This window comes from Acromyrmex echinatior, chromosome 5 (genome assembly GCF_024713525.1).
Source record: "Acromyrmex echinatior isolate Ae372 chromosome 5, ASM2471352v2, whole genome shotgun sequence".
NCBI classification, from domain to species: domain Eukaryota; kingdom Metazoa; phylum Arthropoda; class Insecta; order Hymenoptera; family Formicidae; genus Acromyrmex; species Acromyrmex echinatior.
In genome coordinates, this window is record NC_141856.1 from 3,423,032 (window position 1) to 3,444,248 (window position 21,217).

The 21,217-nt window shown below is 44.9% G+C and overlaps 1 pseudogene; it reads right to left on the minus strand.

Annotated features, from left to right (window-relative positions):
- Positions 1–6,899: 6,899 nt before the first annotated feature.
- On the minus strand, positions 6,900–7,796 carry LOC147909690 (uncharacterized; annotated as a pseudogene).
- Between the last annotated feature and the right edge of the window lie 13,421 nt (positions 7,797–21,217).

The following is a 21,217-nucleotide window of genomic DNA, read 5'->3' on the forward strand; positions in this document are numbered from 1 at the left end:
GTTGGGAAAAGTGTATCCTCTTAAAAGGGGATTACGTTGAAAAATATAAAAAATTTTTGTGAAAAGCTTGCGTCTTCATTACTAACACGGGTACTTATTGATTTGTCCTCGTATATATCTGTTGCAACCGCACTCACGAGCGTGGCGCAACTTCGTCGCACATTCATAGCTAAGGTTCTCGTAGGCGATCGGGTGACGGGTGGCGTTAAACGAAATGTGACCGAAATGCGTCTTCTCGCGACCGCTCTTAAGGGAGGCACATAATCACAAAACAATAGTTGGGCGCCAGGCACGAGCGAGCGTGCCACTCTTTCTAAAAATTACGCGAGTTTCCTTATACATCTTTAATGAGTTGCGAATGTCGACGGGCTCTCAACCAGTAGCTCAGCCTCGGAAATGGCAGAGGGGGTTGTTCGCGGTCGAGGATAGCAGATCGTTTGGAGGAGCGAATAGGGGCGAGAATAAAGTACACATGAATTAACAATAACAAAAGTAACAAATATATTAAATGAGTCTTCGACTCTCATTCACATTTGGCAATACAATCGAGACAATAAACTCTACTTGAGCGCAATAACTGATTTACATAGTCCCCGCGATTTTACGCTAGGCGTATCAGCTTCGTTAAATTCTCGCGACACGAGCTCACGCCATACGGGAATACTCTCGCGAATTATACGAACCATACTTCATCGCCCCGCGAATGCTAAGAAATTCGGCAGCTTGTAGCGTGGACACGGCATGACCTCGTGCGCGCTCGCGGAACCTCGCGCCGCTCAGCTGAGATGCAGAGAAGGCTCGAATACGTGCAAACTCGACACTACGCAGTCTCGATACGACAGAATACGCACAATTATCAATTGCTATTATAAATTGACTTTAATGGCTATGACACAGAGGACCGAATAAACATGCAAATCTTACGTTACAGACACTCGAGACGACACGATACGCGACAATACTACGACACGGAACTTCGACGCAATATATGATCCGTGATAAAAAGAAACCGACAACGAGTGACGAGGCGAACGCCTTGGCGGACGCCAGGCTCTTTGCGCCTGGAAGAGGGTGCGATAAAAAAATGCTTTGCGATAATCAAAAGGGTGTAACAATGCAGGAAGGATATCACCTGCGTGCAACCCGGAGTCAGGTGTTGTGCGCCCCCGGCGGATCTGTCATCAGCGATCGTCTCTTGACTCCCAATCCTGGTCGTTCTTCCTCCTCTTTTCTCCGGTGAGGTGGCGCTAAGGTCGCGGGAATCGCCGGCCTCTGTAACCCTTGGTACGGGAACACATAGAAACGGGAAAACGAAAACGACAGCGCGGAATGCGTAAGGTATGCAAACGACGTCGCGGGAAAAGCGCAGGTGCGTTCGCCCCCAAAATGAGAGGACCCAGGACGCTATACTGCACTGTTCGGTCAGGCCATGCAGCCCTTGTGACGGACGGAAAACGTCACGTCACACTGTAAAGGACATTTTCCTTTACCGAAGACCTTTTTTAGCTAAATAGATCTTGCACGTTTTGCACTATTCTTCTACATCCTGTTTACACGTCGCCCAATAAAATCACCTCCGTACTTTGTCAAGCGTTTTATTGATGTTAAAGTGCCCACCTACAGGAGAATTATGTAGCTCTTCCAAAATTTGTGCTATGAACTTTCTGGGCACAATTAATTGGAAGATCGTTTTCCTCAGATTAGGGGCTTCTCATTTGTTATAGAGTACATCGCCCTTAACTTTGAGAGAATCCCCCAATAGGACTATACACCTTAGTAGAAACATCACTTCTTGCCATGAAGGACATTCCACGCCCGTTTTTTTTTTGATAAAAATAAACAAATGCAGGGATCTTCCATTTGTTCCTTACGTCAATTTTTGCAGTTGTTTTCTGCAAAAATCATTCTTCTTAACATAATTTTTCTGCTTTGCGGCTTCTTTTAATTCCATGTTAGCACTGATCACTTGCGCACGGTCGCCTCGACAATCCGTCCATGTTTTTTATTAAAAAGACCTTTACGATAATCAAGCTCGGAATCGTATTGTTGCAATCTTTCCATCCAACGCCAACTGTCCCTCTAGGTCTTTAAATAACAATAATCATTTAAGTGAAATGTGTCCGTCCGAATTAGAAATTTACATCCATACAAATAGTAAAAAGATTTCACTAATCATACAATGGCTAAAAGTTCACGCCGCGTGACACAATAATTTCTTTCAGCTTTACTAAATGTTTGACTGAAATATGCAATCACTCTTTCTATACTGTTCTGCTTCTGTGATAGAACCACCAATTTCCTCATTTGACGCATCTGTATCTAGAATGAATTCCCCTTTCATCTCAGGGAATGCTAACATCGGCAGAAAAGTTAAAGTTTATTTTAAGTCGTTAAAATAAACTTGGTGTTCTCTTCCCAAACGAACTTACAAGGGAACCTCTCGAGGTATAAAATTCTGATTTTAATGAAACTTTGTGAACTTGCTCCTTTGACATCTAACAGTGATGAATTACGGTACCATATATTTCCTGTAATGTATGTAAGCACATTTTTTGTTATAAAGAATAATGAATGTATTTATTATAAATTTTAAAATTACTTGTTAATCTCGTTATTAATATTAATATGATTATTATGACAAAATGTTCGCAATTATGATATTCTTCAAAAAAATGTTGCATACAACAATATTCAAGCGACAATAGCGTCATTTTTATATCACATATGATGTATATACTTGAAAAACATCTTGTCTATTATTGATCCTTGATTATTAGTCACTTGATTATTAGTCATTTGAAATTACTATATAAATTACAAAGTTCTTGCAATAATTTCAATATAAAGCACAATTAGCAAAAATAATGAATAATTCAAGTGCAAAGACAGCCTTCCACGACCCTTTCTCGCCGACCATTGTCTTGACAACTGCCGGCAGGGAGATGTCGTCTCCAATCTTCTCCTTCAGGACACCGCGCTCTTCGGTCCACGCTGGACAGAACTCCAGTGTGTGCTGCGCGGTGTCCCGAGCTATGTCGCAATAGTGGCATTGCGCCGTCAACTGCTTCCCGATGCGACACAGGTATTCACCGAAGCACCCATGGCCGATGAGCACTTGCGTCAAGTGGAATGACAGTCCGCCCCACTCCCTGCCCATCCATTCTTCCAGGCAAGGGAGGATGGCCTCCGTAGTCTGAACTCTCCTTGGCGGGTTGTTCCGCAGGCTGTGGCGTCATTCGCCGAACATTCGCCGACAGGCGTCTCCTCTGATGAGGTCGACAGCCTTCGGGGTTACTACACCTTCCCGGAGCCTAATGGCCTTCATCTTGGAATATGACTCGACCAGGGCGTCGGCCACGTATTCAGCCGGAGGAATCCCCGCGAGGACCGCCAAGGCGTCACATGCCACGGTCCTATAGGCCCTTGCAATACGTAGGGCCAGCCGCCTCTGCACACTGCGCAGATTCTGCTTGATTCGGCGGTTGGCCATGGCCTCCCCACTCCAGACCAGGGCCCCGTAATAAGCCCCGGATAGGACCGCGTGCATGTACGCTCACTTCACTCCGTCACCCGGACCACGAAGGTTGGACATTAGGCCGAGCAGAGCGTCGGCCCGACGACCCAATCGTGAGGCTATTTTGTTGAAGTGATCGACAAAGCCCCAACGAAGGTGAGACCCAGATACTTCAAGTTGGATCCCACCGGGATGCGGACATCATCCACCACAACCGAGGCCTGAAGGGGCGCCCCGCCAGTCCCATCGTGAAAGAAGATAGCTTCCAACTTGGCGGGGGCCACCCTCAGGCCCAATTCTCTTATTACGCTGACGCAAGTCACCGCGACGTTCGCCGTTGCAACGGCTCTCCCTCGCGCCCTCCACCACGAGCAGACGACGTGGCAGTGGGGGAGGCAGGACGCGGAGCACGGCGTCGTATGCGACGTTCCACAGCATGTCTAGCGACACCGTTAATGCCACCTCTCCGCCCGCAATCAGCTGCTCCGAGAGAGCACGGACTTGCTTAATAGCATCGACCGTGGATCGCCCCTCCCGGAAGCCATACTGACCGCAGGACAAGTTCGGACCACCCCGGGATAGATGCTGGACGATGCGGATCGCGATGACTCGCTCCAGCAGTTTGCCCATGTCGTCCAGCAGGCATATCGACTTGTACGCGGAGAAATTCTCTGCTGGCTTGCCCTTCTTGCGTAGGAGGACGAGCCTGGCTCTCTTCCACGACCTGGGGAAGACTCCTTCCCTGAGGCAGCTCGTGAAGAGCATCCTCGTCCTGTCCCCGATTACCGAGGCCGCGACTGCCCAGACCTTTCCGGACATGCCGTCCGGCCCCGGGGCTCTGGGTCTACCCTTTAGGCGAGCGAAGACTTCCGTCATCTCCCCCCTCCCCCCCCCCCGGTAACGCCCAGCTCCTCAGTCCACTCCTCGGGCGGGCCAACCCTCCCCGGGATTTCCCTTGTGGGGAAGAGGATGACCACCTCGCTGAGGAAGGAGGCGTCCAGGGTCTCTGCGATAAGAGGAGCCCATGTACATGGAATACAGGTCGCAGCTTCTTCGCCGCGATTCTGTAGGGCTTCTCCCACGGATCCCTGTACAGAGAGGATAACAGCTCGCTCCAGGCGTCAGTCTTCGCTCGCCTGATGGCCTTTCTGAGGGCGCTCTCCGCGCGACACGGAACCCCTCAGCGGCCGTCTCCCTCTCGCCGTCGATGCCTCGCCGACCAGCGCAGGTGTACACTCGTTTGGTGGCCCAGCGCAGTTCGTTCAGCTCCTCGGACCACCAGTAAGCCGCCTTCCTACGCATTGGTCGGCAGTGAGGCATCGACGCGTCGCACGCGCGCGACATGACGTCTCCGAGTCAGTCGGCTTCCCTCTCTATGATGTCCGGATTACGTTCCAGATAGAGAAAAGGAGACTCACCTTGAGAGCGCCGGGGTCCAACTTCTTGAGGGCTCATCGACGCTCTTCTTTTTCGCGGCGGCGTCTCCGCTGCATCTCTGCGGGCGCGGACAGCTCCATCCTAATGACCCAGTGATCGGACTGTTCACCGAGGGAACCAGCGTTCACGCGCCATCCGGTGACTCTGAGAGCCGCCGCGAGGGTCGCCCACGTCAGGTCGACGATGAACTCCCCCCGCGGCCCCACAAAGGTGCTGACTCGGCCTCTGTTCAAAAGGACGAGTCCCGCCGCCCATTGCAGGGTGCTGTCTCCCCTGGAGTCGGAGACCCTCACTCCACCGAGTAGGCGTTAAAGTCCCCTCCCACCAAAATCGGCCTGGAGGAGCATCTGCAAATATGCTCCCCCAGAGACTCCAGGGCGTCCACAAACTCCCTCCTGCCTAGGCGAGGAGGGAAGTAGCACTATCGCGGCGGCGGTGGCAGCGACGGCGGCAGCGGTGCCGTCCACCGTTGCTGATGTCGAGATGGCTGCCGTGCCGGAAACATCCTCGTTCCCGGTACTGAATAAAGGCGCGACGGCGACCGCTGATGACCATACTGATGAGAATATGGATATTGGGGTGGGCGAGGAGTGGGGGACCGAATAATGTCGTGCGCCCTCGCTCAGACCAACCTCTCGGCCGGGACACAAAGCATGCTCATGCAGTGCCTCGCTGAGTGGAGGAGAGGCCATCGCCACTGACTCCGCATTCCGGAGAGCCATTCCAACTGGGCAGGGGATTCTCTGGGTTGGGTGGCGGTGATCTGCCTGCACGCGACACCCCACCGATGATTCCCATTTCTGTACTTAATTTCAATATAAGCAACGTTCACATTAATGTAAGTAAATAAATTAGATTAGAGTCAATTAAAACATTTTCTTGAGTTAAATGATTTAACTGCATTATTAAATTAATGACGTATTGAGAAAAATGAGGAAAAGGATGTTGTAATTTTATAATATTCTGATAAGCATTTTTTAAATATTACTCGCGCGAATATATTTTTATATAATAATAATAATAATATATTTTTTTAATAATAATAAATCTTTTTAAATATAATTTTTTAAATGTTCCAAAGTAGTCAAGAGAGGAATGACGGCATTTGGAATAATTCGTGTATAAAAAAATTAGAGTGGAATAGGCCTACTAGGAAAATCACTATAAAAAAAGCACACCATGCTATCCTTATGACAGATGATGTGAAAATGATTGCATTTTATCATTTTCTTGGGACAGACATTTACTTACAAGTAGGTTCATAATAAAATTACCTCTATCTATAATAAATATTTTTAAAAATAATAATTTTTTTAAAAAGTTATGAAAATTGCTGCAACATAGAATTTGAAGGGTGAAATCAGGTCTCATATGTGAAGCGATTTTCAGCTTTCTCCGCTATATCTCGAAAACTATTCGAGATATAAAAAAATGTTTTATACAAAAGTTTTACAATAAAATTACCTCTATTTATTCACGACAATGATATTTTAGAATAATTATTTAACAATCTTTGAAAATTTTGACAAAAAATTAATAAATAATTGTTCTAAAAACACGAGTGAATACAAATAATTTTATTGTAAAACTTTTGTATAAAACATTTTTTCATATCTCAAATAGTTTTCGAGACATAACGGAAAAAGCTGAAAATCGCTGTACACGTAAGGAATGATTTCACCTCTTCAAACGTTTTTCAGTCACAACTGATATTTTCTAAATTCATCTCTTTATGTAAGCTACAAATTCACAAAGTTTCATTAAAATTAGAGTTTGACACCTCGAGAGGTTCCCTTGTTAGTTAATTTTCAAGTTTGCTTTCCTCAAACGATCTTTTCTAGGTTTTAACAACATTTCTTCAAAATTTTTACCAAAAATAATCAAATCATGAAAATAAACTGAGTAAATTTTGAAAAGGTAACTTTTCAAAATCTGCTCCATTGTTCAAATGTAGCAAGGGTATTACAAAGACCGAAAGGCATAACTTTGAACTACCACAATCCGTTACTAATTGAAAAAGTCATCTTTTCTTTATCTTCTGAGCGAATTTTAATTTACCAGTATTCACTTTTCAAATCCAAGGTAGAAAACTAGTTGTTACCTGATAGTTGGTCGAGAATACCATCTATCCTTAGTAAAGGTTAGGTAAGAGTCTTTTATCGTATTTGCGTTAATTTTGTGATAATCCACACACAATCTTATTGTATTATCGTTCTTTTTAACTAGTACCATGGCGAGGTCCATGGACTGGTGGATTCCTTAATTACCCCTTATCTTTCCATTTCTATAATAATTTTATTCACCTCTTTTCTCATTTGCCTTCCCTCTTTCAATTGTTATCCTTAACGACGTTATTCCCTCCATTTTGAGAACCCTTTTTACGAATTCATCGGAAAGAGCGGAAACAAATTGTGTGCATGCGATTTTATCGCAAATCGAATCGGGACACTCTGGATAAGCTAAGTGTGATAACCTTTCTATGTCAGAATCCAAAGAAGCGATATTTTTTCCGAATTTCTGTTTTCTATTAGTAAATTGTGAATAATAGTTTTGTAACGAAATGCGTCTCTCCGAAATGCATTTCCAATTTCAACTTTAACTCTTCGAATTGTAAGTTTTTTAAATTTTGCATGCTTTCCAATACTGCACGCGCTTTGCCTCATAAACACGAAACCAAAACAGCGGTCTTTGTTTCCTCTTCCCAACAATTCGCGCGCGCGATGAGATTGAATTGCGCGAAAAATTCGCGTAAGGGCGCACTTCCGTCGTAAATGTGTGGTTTCAGTTTTATGCATGCCTTCCCGCGAAGCAGCGCAAGTGGATCGAAACGATTGACACTCCCGAATGTGCGGACAATTCACGATGATTCACAATATTTGTGCAACCGACGACATTTATATCGGAGTTAATAAAGTTGACAGCGCTCGCGAGCGGATTCGTGCTATTGACAATGCTCGCGACGGAATCAGGGAAGTTGACAACACTCGCAACAGGATTTGGCATGCACAATGACAATGTCATTCGCAGCAACAACGGAACGACCATCGATGCGAAAGAGTGGATTATTATTATAAACATTATTAGAGAGACTTAACTTTGCAGGAATTCCTCACAATTTTCCCTGAAGCTGCGCAATCTCCGTTATCGCAACGTCGCCGCAAGTTCCTCCTGTCGTTGCTGTTGTGCGACCTTTGCGTTCCGTTGTCGCAACATCTCCATAAATTCTGCTTTTGTACGAAGTTGTTCCTCACGCAGCTGTTGTACCTCTTGTAGAACAGCTTGAAGCATCGATGCGACGGAAAAAGCTTCCTCTGAAGCGGCTCATTGAACTGTCGCTTCCATCGTAAGTTCCAATTCTCTCTGTGCTGATGTTTCCTGCGGACTCTCCATTAGAGCTCTTTTCTTCGTAATGATTGACGAACGAATTATATTCGTTATAATGAATCATTATACGATCCCGGACGAGCCCCCAAAAATGTTACGTCCGGACGTCCAGCTCGCAGAAACATTCTCGAGAACGCGTTTACGTACTCCCGGCCCGCAGAAATGAACAACACAGATATTATAGAAAGAACAAGAAGAGTTTATTATGAAATGAACACAGGACACACACACACACGTAAAGCTCAGAACAGATCGATGAGAAGCGGATCGAGAGGCACGTCCGAGTGCAGCGACGGTTCACGTCTAAATCTGCCGATTTTGTTAAATAATAGAGCCACATATCACTTGGCAACGCGACTTTCAGAACTTCACGAGTGGCGATCTATGACGTATGTCGGCTCGGCACAAACGTAACATTGACATTCCAATGTGACATCATTAAGGACTACTATTGAGACTACATTCGTCGGACAGCGCTATATTACAACGTGTGAACACTTCAGACCGAGAATAAAAGCCGTCATTCAATTCATAATGAGGGATATATCGAATAATTGTGCTCTATAGGGATCTCCCAAGTGCCATGTAAAGAGATTTTTTGTAATATTTAATTTTTCATTAAAAATTTTGTTTAAAGAAATTGTTCGATTTGTCCGGATTTTGATGACGCATCCTATATTACTTCAATGTCATAAAATGTAATTATCTATATTAAAGTAAAATTGCACACACAAGCGAAATTGAAATAACTCTTGATGCGAAAATAATAATTTTTAATGATAACTTAGATATGTTGCTGGAAAATGTGAAATGGTGAGCACTAATTAGTGAGACTTATGGTGACATTATTATTCAGTCAGTTGGCTTACTACATACTCTGAGGATTCAGTGGAATACAAAACTTCTGGAAATTTGTGGTGGGGATCACTATTTAAAAAAAGAATTTTATGATACATAAGTCTTATTACATCAGTCGCTCTGTGGACGCTTCTACTACATAGAGCAGATTGCTTTTACTGTATCAGAGTAAATTTGCAACCACACTCACGAGCGTGGCGCAACTTCGTCGCGCATTCACAGCTAAGATTTTCTTAGGCGATCAGATGACGGGTGGCGTTAAACGAAACGCGACAGAAATGCATCTTCACGCGGCCGCTCTTAAGGGCGACACACAATCACAAAACAATAGTTGGGCGCCAGGCACGAGTAAGCGTGCCACTCTTTCTCGAAATTGCGCGAATTTCTCTCTACGCAATATTCTAGCGGGCTATGAATGTCGACAGGCTCTCAACCGGTAGTTCAGCCTCAGAAATGGCAGAGTCGGGCGGTTCGTGATCGAGGATAGCCGATCGTTTAGAGAAGCGAACAGGGACGGCAATAAAGCATACCAGAATTAACAATAACAAAATTAACACATATATTGAATAAGTCTTCGACTTGCATTTACATCTGTCGACAACATCGTGTCGATAAGTTCTGATCAAGCGCGACAACGGTTTCGTACGAGCCCCAGTTTTACGCCAGCTGTATCAATCTCGTTAGATTCCCGCGGCACGAGCTCACGTCACACAGAGTTCTCGCAAATTATTCGAACAAGACTTCGCCGCTTCTAAGCTACGATGGAATTCGGCAATGATTATAACGCGGACACGGCGTGACCTCGTGCACGCTCACAGGGCTTCGCGCCGCTCAGCTGAGAAAGATAGGATATATGCAAACTCGATACTACGGAATCTCGATACGACAAAATACGCGCATTTACTAATTGCGATCATAAATTATCATTAATTGCTATGACACAGAGGGCCGATGCTCTAATGGACATGCAGATCCTACACAGGCTTCCAAAACAAGATACGCGACAATATTACAGTACGGAATCTCGACATATTACGATACAAAAAAGTCCGCGACAAAAGCTTACAACGAATGATGAGGCTGTGGCCTTGGCGGACGCAGTAGGATTATCTCGACGATAAGGAATCGTTCCGGGAGGTGACACGCGCACTCGAATCCCACGGAAATCTAATGCACAGCAATGCCATGTGCGCTCACTGTAATACGCCCAATAGAATTATGATAGAACCACGCCTCCCGGATTCGGAAACCGGCGACTGTACAGTTGTGACGCTCGTTTCTTCCGTGACTTCCCCGCAGGTGCTCGTCCTGGTCGTCTCGCAAATAAGAAGAGTACGGTTGTTGGTTTCATGTATAAGCATGTGTCATACAATGACAATTTTACATTTTTCATATCATATACTTTAACAAGTTCTACATTCAGATCTTGAATCGGTTATGATGATGATGGGACAGTTGACTGCAGTTAATCGATCAATATCTGCACGTCTTTCGATGAACGCCTTCCATGTAGCATGAGGCAGAATTATGTTCAGCAGAATTAGGTTGCCTCGATTGTCGCAGATCGCAATTTCTACATGAGATGTAGATTGCACGACTCCGATGTCCAAGAACTTATACGCTGTCGATGTCAATGCATATCTCCTCATCAAGATATGAAGTATCGAGGTTTCGAAGATGTATGAGAAGATGTGCTGTAGAAAATAGAAAACATGTAAATAGATCTTAGAAAAATATATAACGTATAAAATGTATTAGGTGTTGGAATTAATTCGTAGCGTTTTACAAGAGATGGCACAAGTAGTACACTATTTCGTTGTTACCTATAGTTCTGTATACATTGTAAACATCTATCATAGGACGTCATTTGCCGTACATAACCTTTCTTGAAATCATAAATAACAATACTGTATAATTCATTGAATATGTCAAAATTTGTGCCAGATAAAGTGTTTTTGCGGGGAGTTTTGCTTCATTACTTTAATATGAACAAAAGGGCAGCTGAAGCTCATCGTATTTTAGTGGATGTGTATAGTGAACATGCTCTGGCTGAGCAAACGTGTAGGAAGTGGTTTGCACGTTTTAAAGCTGGTGATTTCGACTTGGATGACAAGGAGCGACCTGGTCAGCCGAAAAAATTTGAAGATAACGATTTGCAGGCACTGCTCAATGAAAACTCATGTCAAACACTTAAAGAATTATCTACGTCATTGGAAGTTGACTTCTCAACAATAGGAAAACGTCTTAAAAGTTTGGGCATGATCCAGAAGGAAGGACATTGGGTCCCATATGAATTGAAACCAAGGGATATTGAGAGACGTTTTCTCACGTGCGAACTGCTGCTTCAACGGCAGAAAAGAAAAGGTTTTTTGCATCGGATTGTTACCGGTGACGAAAAGTGGATCCATTATGACAATCCAAAGCGCAGAAAGTCATGGGTTAAGCCCGGCGAACCATCAACATCAGTGGCAAAGCCCAATATCCATGGCTCAAAGCTCCTGCTCTGTATTTGGTGGGATCAGAAGGGTGTCATATACTACGAACTGCTAAAACCGCATGAAACCGTTACTGGAGATCTCTACCGACGGCAACTGATGCGCTTGAGCCGTGCATTGAAGCAAAAACGGTCGGAATACTTCGAAAGACACGATAAAGTCATCTTGCTGCACGACAATGCTCGCCCACACGTTGCAAAACCGGTAAAAACATACCTGGAAACACTTAAATGGGAAGTGCTACCGCACCCGCCGTATTCTCCTGATATTGCACCTAGCGACTACCACTTGTTTCGATCATTAGCTCATAGCTTGTGCGAGCAGAAGTTCACATCTTACGAAGATTGTACAAAATGGTTCGATTCCTGGATTTCATCTAAAGATGAACAGTTCTTCCGACGCGGTATTCATTCACTGCCCGAAAGATGGTCAAAAGTAGTAGAAAGTGATGGGAAGTACTTTCATTAATGTATTTTTTAATGCTCATGTGAAATAAATAACATTCTTTCATTAAAAAAACGCTACGAATTAATTCCAACACCTAATATAATCAAAATTTTATAAAAATTAAATAAATTTACTGTCTCCACACGCCTCATTCTGTTGAATTGGAACGTAATAATTCATAGCGTGAGACGTTTTCAAGGGTAGTATATACTGTGACGTGACGATTTTCATCCGTCACAAGGGCCGCATGGCCCGACCGAAGAGTGCAGTCTAGCGTCCTGAGTCCTTCCGCATTTTAGGGGGCGGACGCACCTGCGCTTTTTTTCGTGACATTATTTGCGTGTCTTACGCGTTTCGCTTTGCCGTTTTTATTTCTCTTTTTCTGTGTATTCTCGTACCGAGAGTTATAGAGGTCGGCGACTCTCGCGATCTTGACAGACTGACGCCGTCTTACCGGACTGTGAAGAGAGAAGAAAGAGGACGGCCAGGAATGGAAGTCGAGTGACGACTGCTGCTGACGGATCCGTCGCATGACACCCGACCCCGGGTCGCACGCAGGTGATATCATTCATTATTACGCTTTTTTTGTTGTCGCAAGGCATCTTCTATCGTATCCTCTTCCAGGCACAAGGCGGACCGAGGATTAGAATGGCAGGACGGGGGTGGCCACTCTACGCTCCAAGGACGGCGAGAGCCCCGAACAGGCGCCTCGAGGCCACGAGGCAGCCCGAAAAGATCCTGCCACCTCTTTTGCGCGCCAAGACATGCGACACGAGCATGACGCAATTAGCGGAACCGCGGAGCCACGCGCCAATCAGGCACGATAAGGCCCCCTCGCGGGGATAACGAGCCCTGCGTGCCCCCGGAAAGATTAGCGCCCGGCACTTGTGCTGTGACCCGCTTGGCGAAAACACGTGGAAGGACGCAGAACGCGGCGGAAACAGGAGCGTTTCGGCAATGCGTACTATAAACTAAGTCAATGTACGCACGGTGTTAGTGAAAAATTCAAATATTTTGTAGACATTTTTAAGACAAAATTGTATTACTAATAAACGCGATAAACACATTGCACAAAATTTATGATAAAAATTCTATTATAGAATGTAAACTATGTGGTCTATGGTTTAAATTATATTGTACATGCTATATTAAATATTAGATAAATAAATCTATATTAAAATATATATATATTTTTTTGAAAATTTATCTTTTCCCTAATTTCTTCATCATTCCTTCTTCATATGTTTGAGATCGGTAATTCGAAAGAAAAGCAAGAATTCTTTCAGTCGACCGACAGTAATTGTCATTGAACGCATGCATAAATTGAGCTCGTGATTCCATCTCAAGCATGATCTTAATCCTCGTTAAAATCATCGATTCGTCGTTCTTTGTTCTTTTTAAAAACAATTCGTTACACGCAAACAAGTTGTCGTTACCGGCAACGGACAATCGAAAGTTCTAGAACGATTCAATTCGTGCACGCGAGCGCCGCGATCCGACGAATACGTCACGCGCTGTCACCAATCCCACGCACGGATTTTCTGTCGCGCATGACTGTTACGTTGAACGTCGTTAGAAAAGAATCCAAAGCGCCAATCAATTTTGTACACCTAATGCCACGTAATAATTACGATTGTGGCAAATTTTTATTGGATTTTTCCCAAAAAAGAAAGCTCAGGCCGAAAGCAATAAATGCTTCGATCTCGCCGTCCTCCTTCTTACTTGTAAAAATTCTTAGAGTCTAACAGTTCTTAGAGTTCTTAGAATCATAATCTCGCTTCGTAAAATCGCCGTGCTAACCGTTTAGTGAAATCGCTATAAACGAATCTTTCGAGAAGTGCCGAGAAAATCGCCGAGATTTTCCATTACCGCGATTCCAAAAATATCATTTGGAAAAGGTAACCGCATTTAATATTCTGTTAATCTAATATTTAATTAATTATATTTTTTGACGTCGTAACTGAGCATATTAAAGAAAATTCTTTTGTTAAATTACAAAGAAACGGAGTTCTCTTTACTGTCGTGCATCATATCAACCTTGTGCCGTTTTCTTACTCGAATCTTTCCGCGCGGTGCGCTCTCGCACATTTTTTGGTCCTTCGAGCCGGATTCTCGCCGGCATCCGCAGTGTCGAGTGCATCGCGTCCAGTGCGCGCATTATCAAGAAAAGCAGAGAGAGAAGAAATCGCGAGAAAAACATGAGTGACGAAATAGCCGCCTTGCTGACCGCCCAGAGTGACATCCATGATCGCATGGCCAGGTCAGTGACCAATCTAAAGAAAATGGGGATAGTCAACATCACCCTCCGCGCTGTCGAAGTCCGCTCGACGCTTCTCGACCAGCTGTGGACGAAATTTGAAAGGCACCATGAGCTTATTCGAGCACATTACAAGGAAGCCTTCACTTAGAGTAAGTACAATACGTCTCGACTTGCTGACTCCGCCGAAAACACGTACGTGCAGCAGCACAGTCTGCTGGACGATTACCGGATAAAGCTCAAAGCTGAGAAATCAAGTACAGCTCCTTCAAGTGAATCGGGAACCGATTGTTTTACCAAGTCGGCGCTGCCGCGCTCAAAAATCCGATCGTTTTCGAGCGCGGTTGAAGACTGGCCATCGTTTCGGAATATATTCTTGTCTGTCGTTGGCAACAATCCGTCTATCTCAAACGTAGAGAGACTTCACTATTTAAAGCATTGCTTGGAAGGACCCGCGGAGGCGTTGATACGCCCGCTGGCCGTAACCGGAGACAACTATTCGCGCGCGTGGGCGCTGCTCTGCAAGCATTATGAGAATAAACGGGAGTTGTCGCGCTCCAATTTTTGCACGTTCATCTCAGTGCCGAAAATGAAAAGCGATACCGCCAAGGAACTTAGCCGCGTCTACAACGCCGCGATCAGTGTCGTGAACGGCCAAGAAAGTCTTGAGAGACCAACGCTAACTCTCAAAGCCGCCAAAGTAAAATCGCTCAAGGTCTTCGACAACCCGTCGCGATCTGCCAATTCGCATCACGTCAAGAAATACACCGAATCTTCACAATGCGTCCTATGCAAGGGTAAACACCACGTGATGGTGTGTGCAGAATTCACGAAAAAATCCGCGGCCGACCGTAAGGCCGCCGCCGAAACTCACAAGCTGTGCTTCAACTGTCTCGGCTCTCATACCTTCGCGAAATGCCAGTCGACGAGGACGTGTTCCACGTGCAAGTCTCGTCACCACTCAATGTTACACGACGCGTACGTTTCACCGAAATCTCACGAGGTCAGCTCACTGACGGCAGTGCGCCGCGACAAGAATCACAAGACTATCTTACTCGCAACTGCGCGAGTTTCCATCGCGGATCGTCACGGCAATCGGCATACCGCACGCGGGCTCATCGACCAAGGTTCAGAAATCTTCTCTAATCTCCGAGGCTCTGGTCCAGCGCCTACGCTTGCCACGCTCTCGATCCGCAATCGAAGTCATCGGCATCAACGGCAAAAGCTCCGGGCACAGCAGGGGAAAGATGACTCTCAAGGTGACCTCGTTAACAATAGAGACCGACTTCACCGTCGGAGCCTTTATTCTGCCACGTCTTTCGCTTTACCAAGGCTCTCACGCAAGGATCAGAATGGAGTGGCCACATCTAAAGGGGCTCCAATTGGCTGATCCGGACTACGCAGCGAACGACTCGATTGAGCTACCTTTTGGAGCGGAGGTATGCTCCATCATTCTCCGGGATGGTCTCCGCAACTCAGCACAGCGCCACTCGCTTCAGTGCACCGCAGATCATGAGCCAGCCGACCTTGTGCACCGCTCAACCGCCGATCACGCCGATGGTCAACTCGCCGATGACGACGGACCGCGTTTCCCTCGAGGCGCAGATCCGTTATGACACGACTGCTACGTCGACGATGTAACCGGAGCGCATGAAAAGGACGATGCTATCGCTCTCCAAGTCGAAGTCCGCAACCTCTGCATGGCGGGCGGGTTCTCTCTCCGAAAGTGGGCCGCCAACTGCCAGGAGCTTCTTCGCGACATTCCGTCTAAGTACTGTCTCACCAGAGACTCGCGGTCGTGGGAACTAGAGAACCACTCAATGCTGGGGTTGCGCTGGTATCCAACCAGGGACGAATTCGCCTTCTCTGTTCCTCCTCGCATCGTCGTCGCGTTCACCAAGAGAAGTCTGCAGTCGGAGACCGCTCGACTCTTCGACCCGCTCTGATGGCTGGCTCCAGTAACCATTCAAGCTAAAATTCTTATACAGTCGGCCTGGCTGCAGCAGCCAGATTGGGACACACCATTGCCGTCAACCATCGCTGGAAAGTGGAAGCGGCTCTGGGAAGAACGTCCACTGCTTGAGAAGCTCAGAGTCGGCCGCTGGCTCGGCACGAGCTCTCAACTCGAATCGCACGGCTTCGCAGACGCGTCCGAAAGAGGTTACGCCGCTGTGAAGTATCTCCGCATCACCGCAAACAACCAAACAAAGACTCTATTGTTGACAGCCAAAAGCAAGGTCGCGCCGATCAAATTTCTATTTCTCTCCCGCGACTCGAACTCTGCGCCGCCGCCGTACTGTCAAGTGTACTCGTGCACACGCGCTCTGTGCTAAAACTAGTTGCAACGCCAGTGATCTTGTGGTCCGATTCCAAGGTCACGCTCCACTGGATTCGAGGTCACGTCTCCCGCTGGATTCCACAAGTCCAAGCAGTGGTCAAGCGATGGCTGCATTAGTGCGTGACATGCACACGGTGGAGGGCTGCCACTCCGCAACCAAAGATGGGAAACCTTCCTCCAGGAAGAGTGACTCCCGCACGACCATTTCTTCACGTGGGCATCGACTACGCCGAGCCTATTTTCATCAGGACGAGCAAAGGGCGTGGGCACAGCACTCACAAAGCGTTCATCGCCGTCTTTATTTGTTTTAGCTCCAAGGCCGTTCATCTCGAGGCTGTTTCAGCTTACACCACCGACGCTTTCCTGGCTGCTCTCCGTCGATTCACATCTCGCCGAGGACTGTGCACGGACATCTACTCTGATTGCGGCACCAATTTTTTGGGCGCTGACCGGCAACTTCGAGAGATGCTTCGAGCCTCCTCGGCAGAAGGACGAAAGATCGCACACGTAGCTACATCGGAGGGGATCCATTGGCATTTCAATCCCCCTTCGGCACCTCATTTTGGTGGACTCTGGGAGGCGGCCGTGAAATCGGCTAAGTATCACCTGCGCCGAACCATCGGCGAAACCAGGCTCACCTTCGAGGAAAAGAGCACCCTGCTCGCACAAGTGGAGGCATGCCTGAACTCCCGGCCCATGCATGCCCTCTCAGACGACTCCGACGACCTCACGGCTCTGACACCAGGTCACCTGCTCATCGGGGCACCACTGCTGGCCATTCCTGAGCCGTCCTTGTTGGACGAGAAGGAGAATTTGCTTTCCAGGTGGCAACTTATTCAGCGAATGCGAGACCATTTCTGGCAGAGATGATCACGCGAGTACTTACACACTCTAGCTACCAGACCGAAATGGACCAAGGACGCTTTGCCACCATGCCTTGGATCACTATGCATCATTCGCTCCGAGCTCTCACCACCAAATAAGTGGCCTCGGGCGCGGATCACGCAGCTACATCCTGGAGACGACGGCGTAGTGCTTTCTTTTTTGGGAAAAATCCAATAAAATTTTGCCACAATCGTAATTATTACGTGGCATTAGGTGTACAAAATTGATTGGCGCTTTGGATTCTTTTCTAACGACGTTCAACGTAACAGTCATGCGCGACAGAAAATCCGTGCGTGGGATTGGTGACAGCGCGTGACGTATTCGTCGGAGCGCGGCGCTCGCGTGCGCGAATTGAATCGTTCTAGAACTTTCGATTGTCCGTTGCCGGTAACGACAACTTGTTTGCGTGTAACGACTTGTTTTTAAAAAGAACAAAGAACTCAAACAAAGAACTCAAAGAAATCGCTGATTTTTATCGAGGATTTAGACCATGCTCGAGATGAAATCACGAGCTCAATTTATGCATGCGTTCAATGACAATTACTGTCGGTCGACTGAAAGAATTCTTGCTTTTCTGTTCGAATTACCGATCTCAAACAATTATTATATTTATATATATATTAGGTGTATGACTCTGCTCATTCGGTTTTCGTATAGATGGCTTTAGGGGTAAGTGATGATCGAAATAAATAGATCATAGACGTCACACAATAAACTTGGGAATCTGTCAACATAATCCAAAAAGAAACATTAGTCGATTTGTGTCTGCATCATAAAGTTATTCTCGATTGAAAATATCAGTTTACGAGCCAAATTCTTGTCATTTGCGGGAGGTTTTAATTTTCTGCTTCAATATGAAGAAATCTGCGACTGAGGCTCATCGAATGCTTTCAAATATTTATGGTGAAGTCGCTATTAGTGAAAGAACGTGTCATAAGTGGTTTCAAGAACGGTGATTTTCACGTCGAAGACCAGCATAGCGGTGGAAGAGAGAAGGTTTTCGAAGATGCAGAATTGAAGGCATTACTTGATCAAGACTCTTGTCAAAATCAAAAAGAATTGGCAAGATCATTAGGAGTGACTCAATCAGCCATTTCAAAACGTCTCAAAGCCATGGGAATGATTTAGAAGCAAGGAAATTGGATGCCGTACGAGTTGAAGCCGAGAGATGTTGAACGACATTTGTTTGCTTGTGAACAGCTGCTTGAAAGGCAAAGACGGAAGGGCTTTCTGCATCGCATTGTGACTGGGGACGAAAAATGGGTTCATTACGATAATCCCAAGCGCAGAAAATCATGGGGAGTTCCCGGCCATGCTTCCACGTCGACGGCCAAATCGAATATTCACGGCTCCAAGATCATGCTCTGTATTTGGTGGGACCAGCTCGGCGTAGTATATTATGAGCTGTTAAAACCGACTGAAACAATCACAGGCGATCAATATCGAACGCAATTGATGCGTTTGAGCCGAGCATTGAAAGACAAACGGCCGCAATACAACGAGAGACACGATAAAGTGATTTTGCAGCATGACAATGCTCGACCCCATGTTGCGAAAGTGGTCAAGACATACTTGGAAACGTTGAAATGGGAAGTCCTACCCCACCCGCCGTATTCTCCAGACGTTGCTCCCTCTGACTATCACTTGTTTCGATCAATGGCACACGACCTGGCTGACCAGCACTTCCGGTCTTATGAAGAAGTAAAAAATTGGATCGATTCATGGATCGCCTCAAAAGATGACCAGTTTTTTCGACGCGGGATTCGTATGCTGCCCGAAAGATGGGAAAAAGTAGTCGCCAGCGATGGACAATACTTTGAATCATAAATGTATAACCATTTTTTTATGTTATTTAACCTTATATTATTATAATTATACATATATTATTTGGAAATATTTTGTACAATATGGCATGTGTAGTCAGAAGTAACTGATTTTTAAAATGAAATTATAATATAAGGAAAAAATATATACTTGAATTTTTTCGATATTTAATTATTACAATAACATTGTTTGCATCAAATATTGGGTGTAAGAAAAAGTTTATAGCGGTTTTTTAATAAAATTCAAGTGTTTTTCTTAGAGTTATTTAAAGAGTTTATTAAAATCAATTTATTTAAACCAAATATGCTCCATTATTTTCAATATTAGGTGTAGTAAAAAGAAATCCATTATTTTTCCAATAAATGGCTTTAGTAATCAGTATCTCGTCTACGCGTGATAGAGATTACTAAAGCCATTTATTGAAAAAATAATGGATTTCTTTTTACTGCACTTAATATTTTGCCATTTTTGGGGCAGAGCCATAATCTCATCGCGATAGAACTTCTGTGGTTTCTGGTCGAAAAACTGCTTCAAGTGATTTTCACAGGCCTCTTTTGAAGCCAGCTTTATATATATCATTAAGAAAGTTCTGCAGAAACCTAAACAAATAATAGTCTGAGGGTGCGTGTCAGGACTATACGTTAGATGCATTAAGACTTCCCAGTCAAGCTCTCGCAATTTTTACGAGAGTTATCAAAGATGTGTGTGGTCGAGCGTTGTCTTGATGGAAGACGACATCCCTATTGATTAAATTCTGGCCGCTTCCTCTGAATTGCTTGTAGTAATCTCTCCAGTTGTTCATAGAGTTCGAAATTAATTATTTGATCGGGCGATAATAACTCATAATGAACGATTCCCTTCTAATCCCACATCACCTTCACAATCACACATCACCTTCCTCGTTGTTAATCCAGGTTTTGCGATTGCTTGTGCCTTCTCTCCTTATTTTATCCATTTCTTTTGCGAGTTCGATTGTCGTATGTGATCCATTTTTCATCACCAGTTATCATTCTCTTCAGAAATGGCTCAATTTCATTTCGTTTCAGTAGCGTATCGCAAATGTTAATTCGGTCTATCATGACTCGTGAGAAACCCAAATATCGAGCTTCTTTTTGTATCCAGCTTTGTATAAATGATTTAAAACTGTTTTATGGTTAATGCCTAGTTCCCTGACAATCTCCACAGTGCTTACATGCTTATCACGCTCGATATGATTTCATCGCACTTTTCAGTGATTGGTCAACCGGAGCGAGGTTCATCTTTAATTAAACATCGAAATTTCCTGTACAAAAACGAGCGAACCATTTTTGTACTGCTGATTTTGATAGAGTATCTTCATCGTAAACAGCACAAATTTTTTCACAAGCCTGTGCAGCGTTCTTATCTTTATCGTAGTAATACTGTAAAATGTAGCAAATTTTTTCCTTATTTATTACCATTTTCAAAATAAAATAACTTTTGATCCACTTCACCGATTTCAATCTTTTTCGGTTCAAAACGAAGTTTGAAATGTCACTTTTTAAACGCACATCTAATGTTGTCGATGCGATTGGTAGTTACCGACTGCTGAGCATTTAATGCCATCTAGTGGGAAAAACGTTACGAATTTTTTTCCACACCCAATAATTTTTATGCATCTCAATTAATATATTTGAGACTTCTTGCAGTGATTAATTATTTTTATACACACTTAACAATATTTAAATTCTGATATTTAAACGTTTATGTCACATTTTAAAAAGAATGTAAATTACCATCTCTCTTTCTCTCTCTCTCTC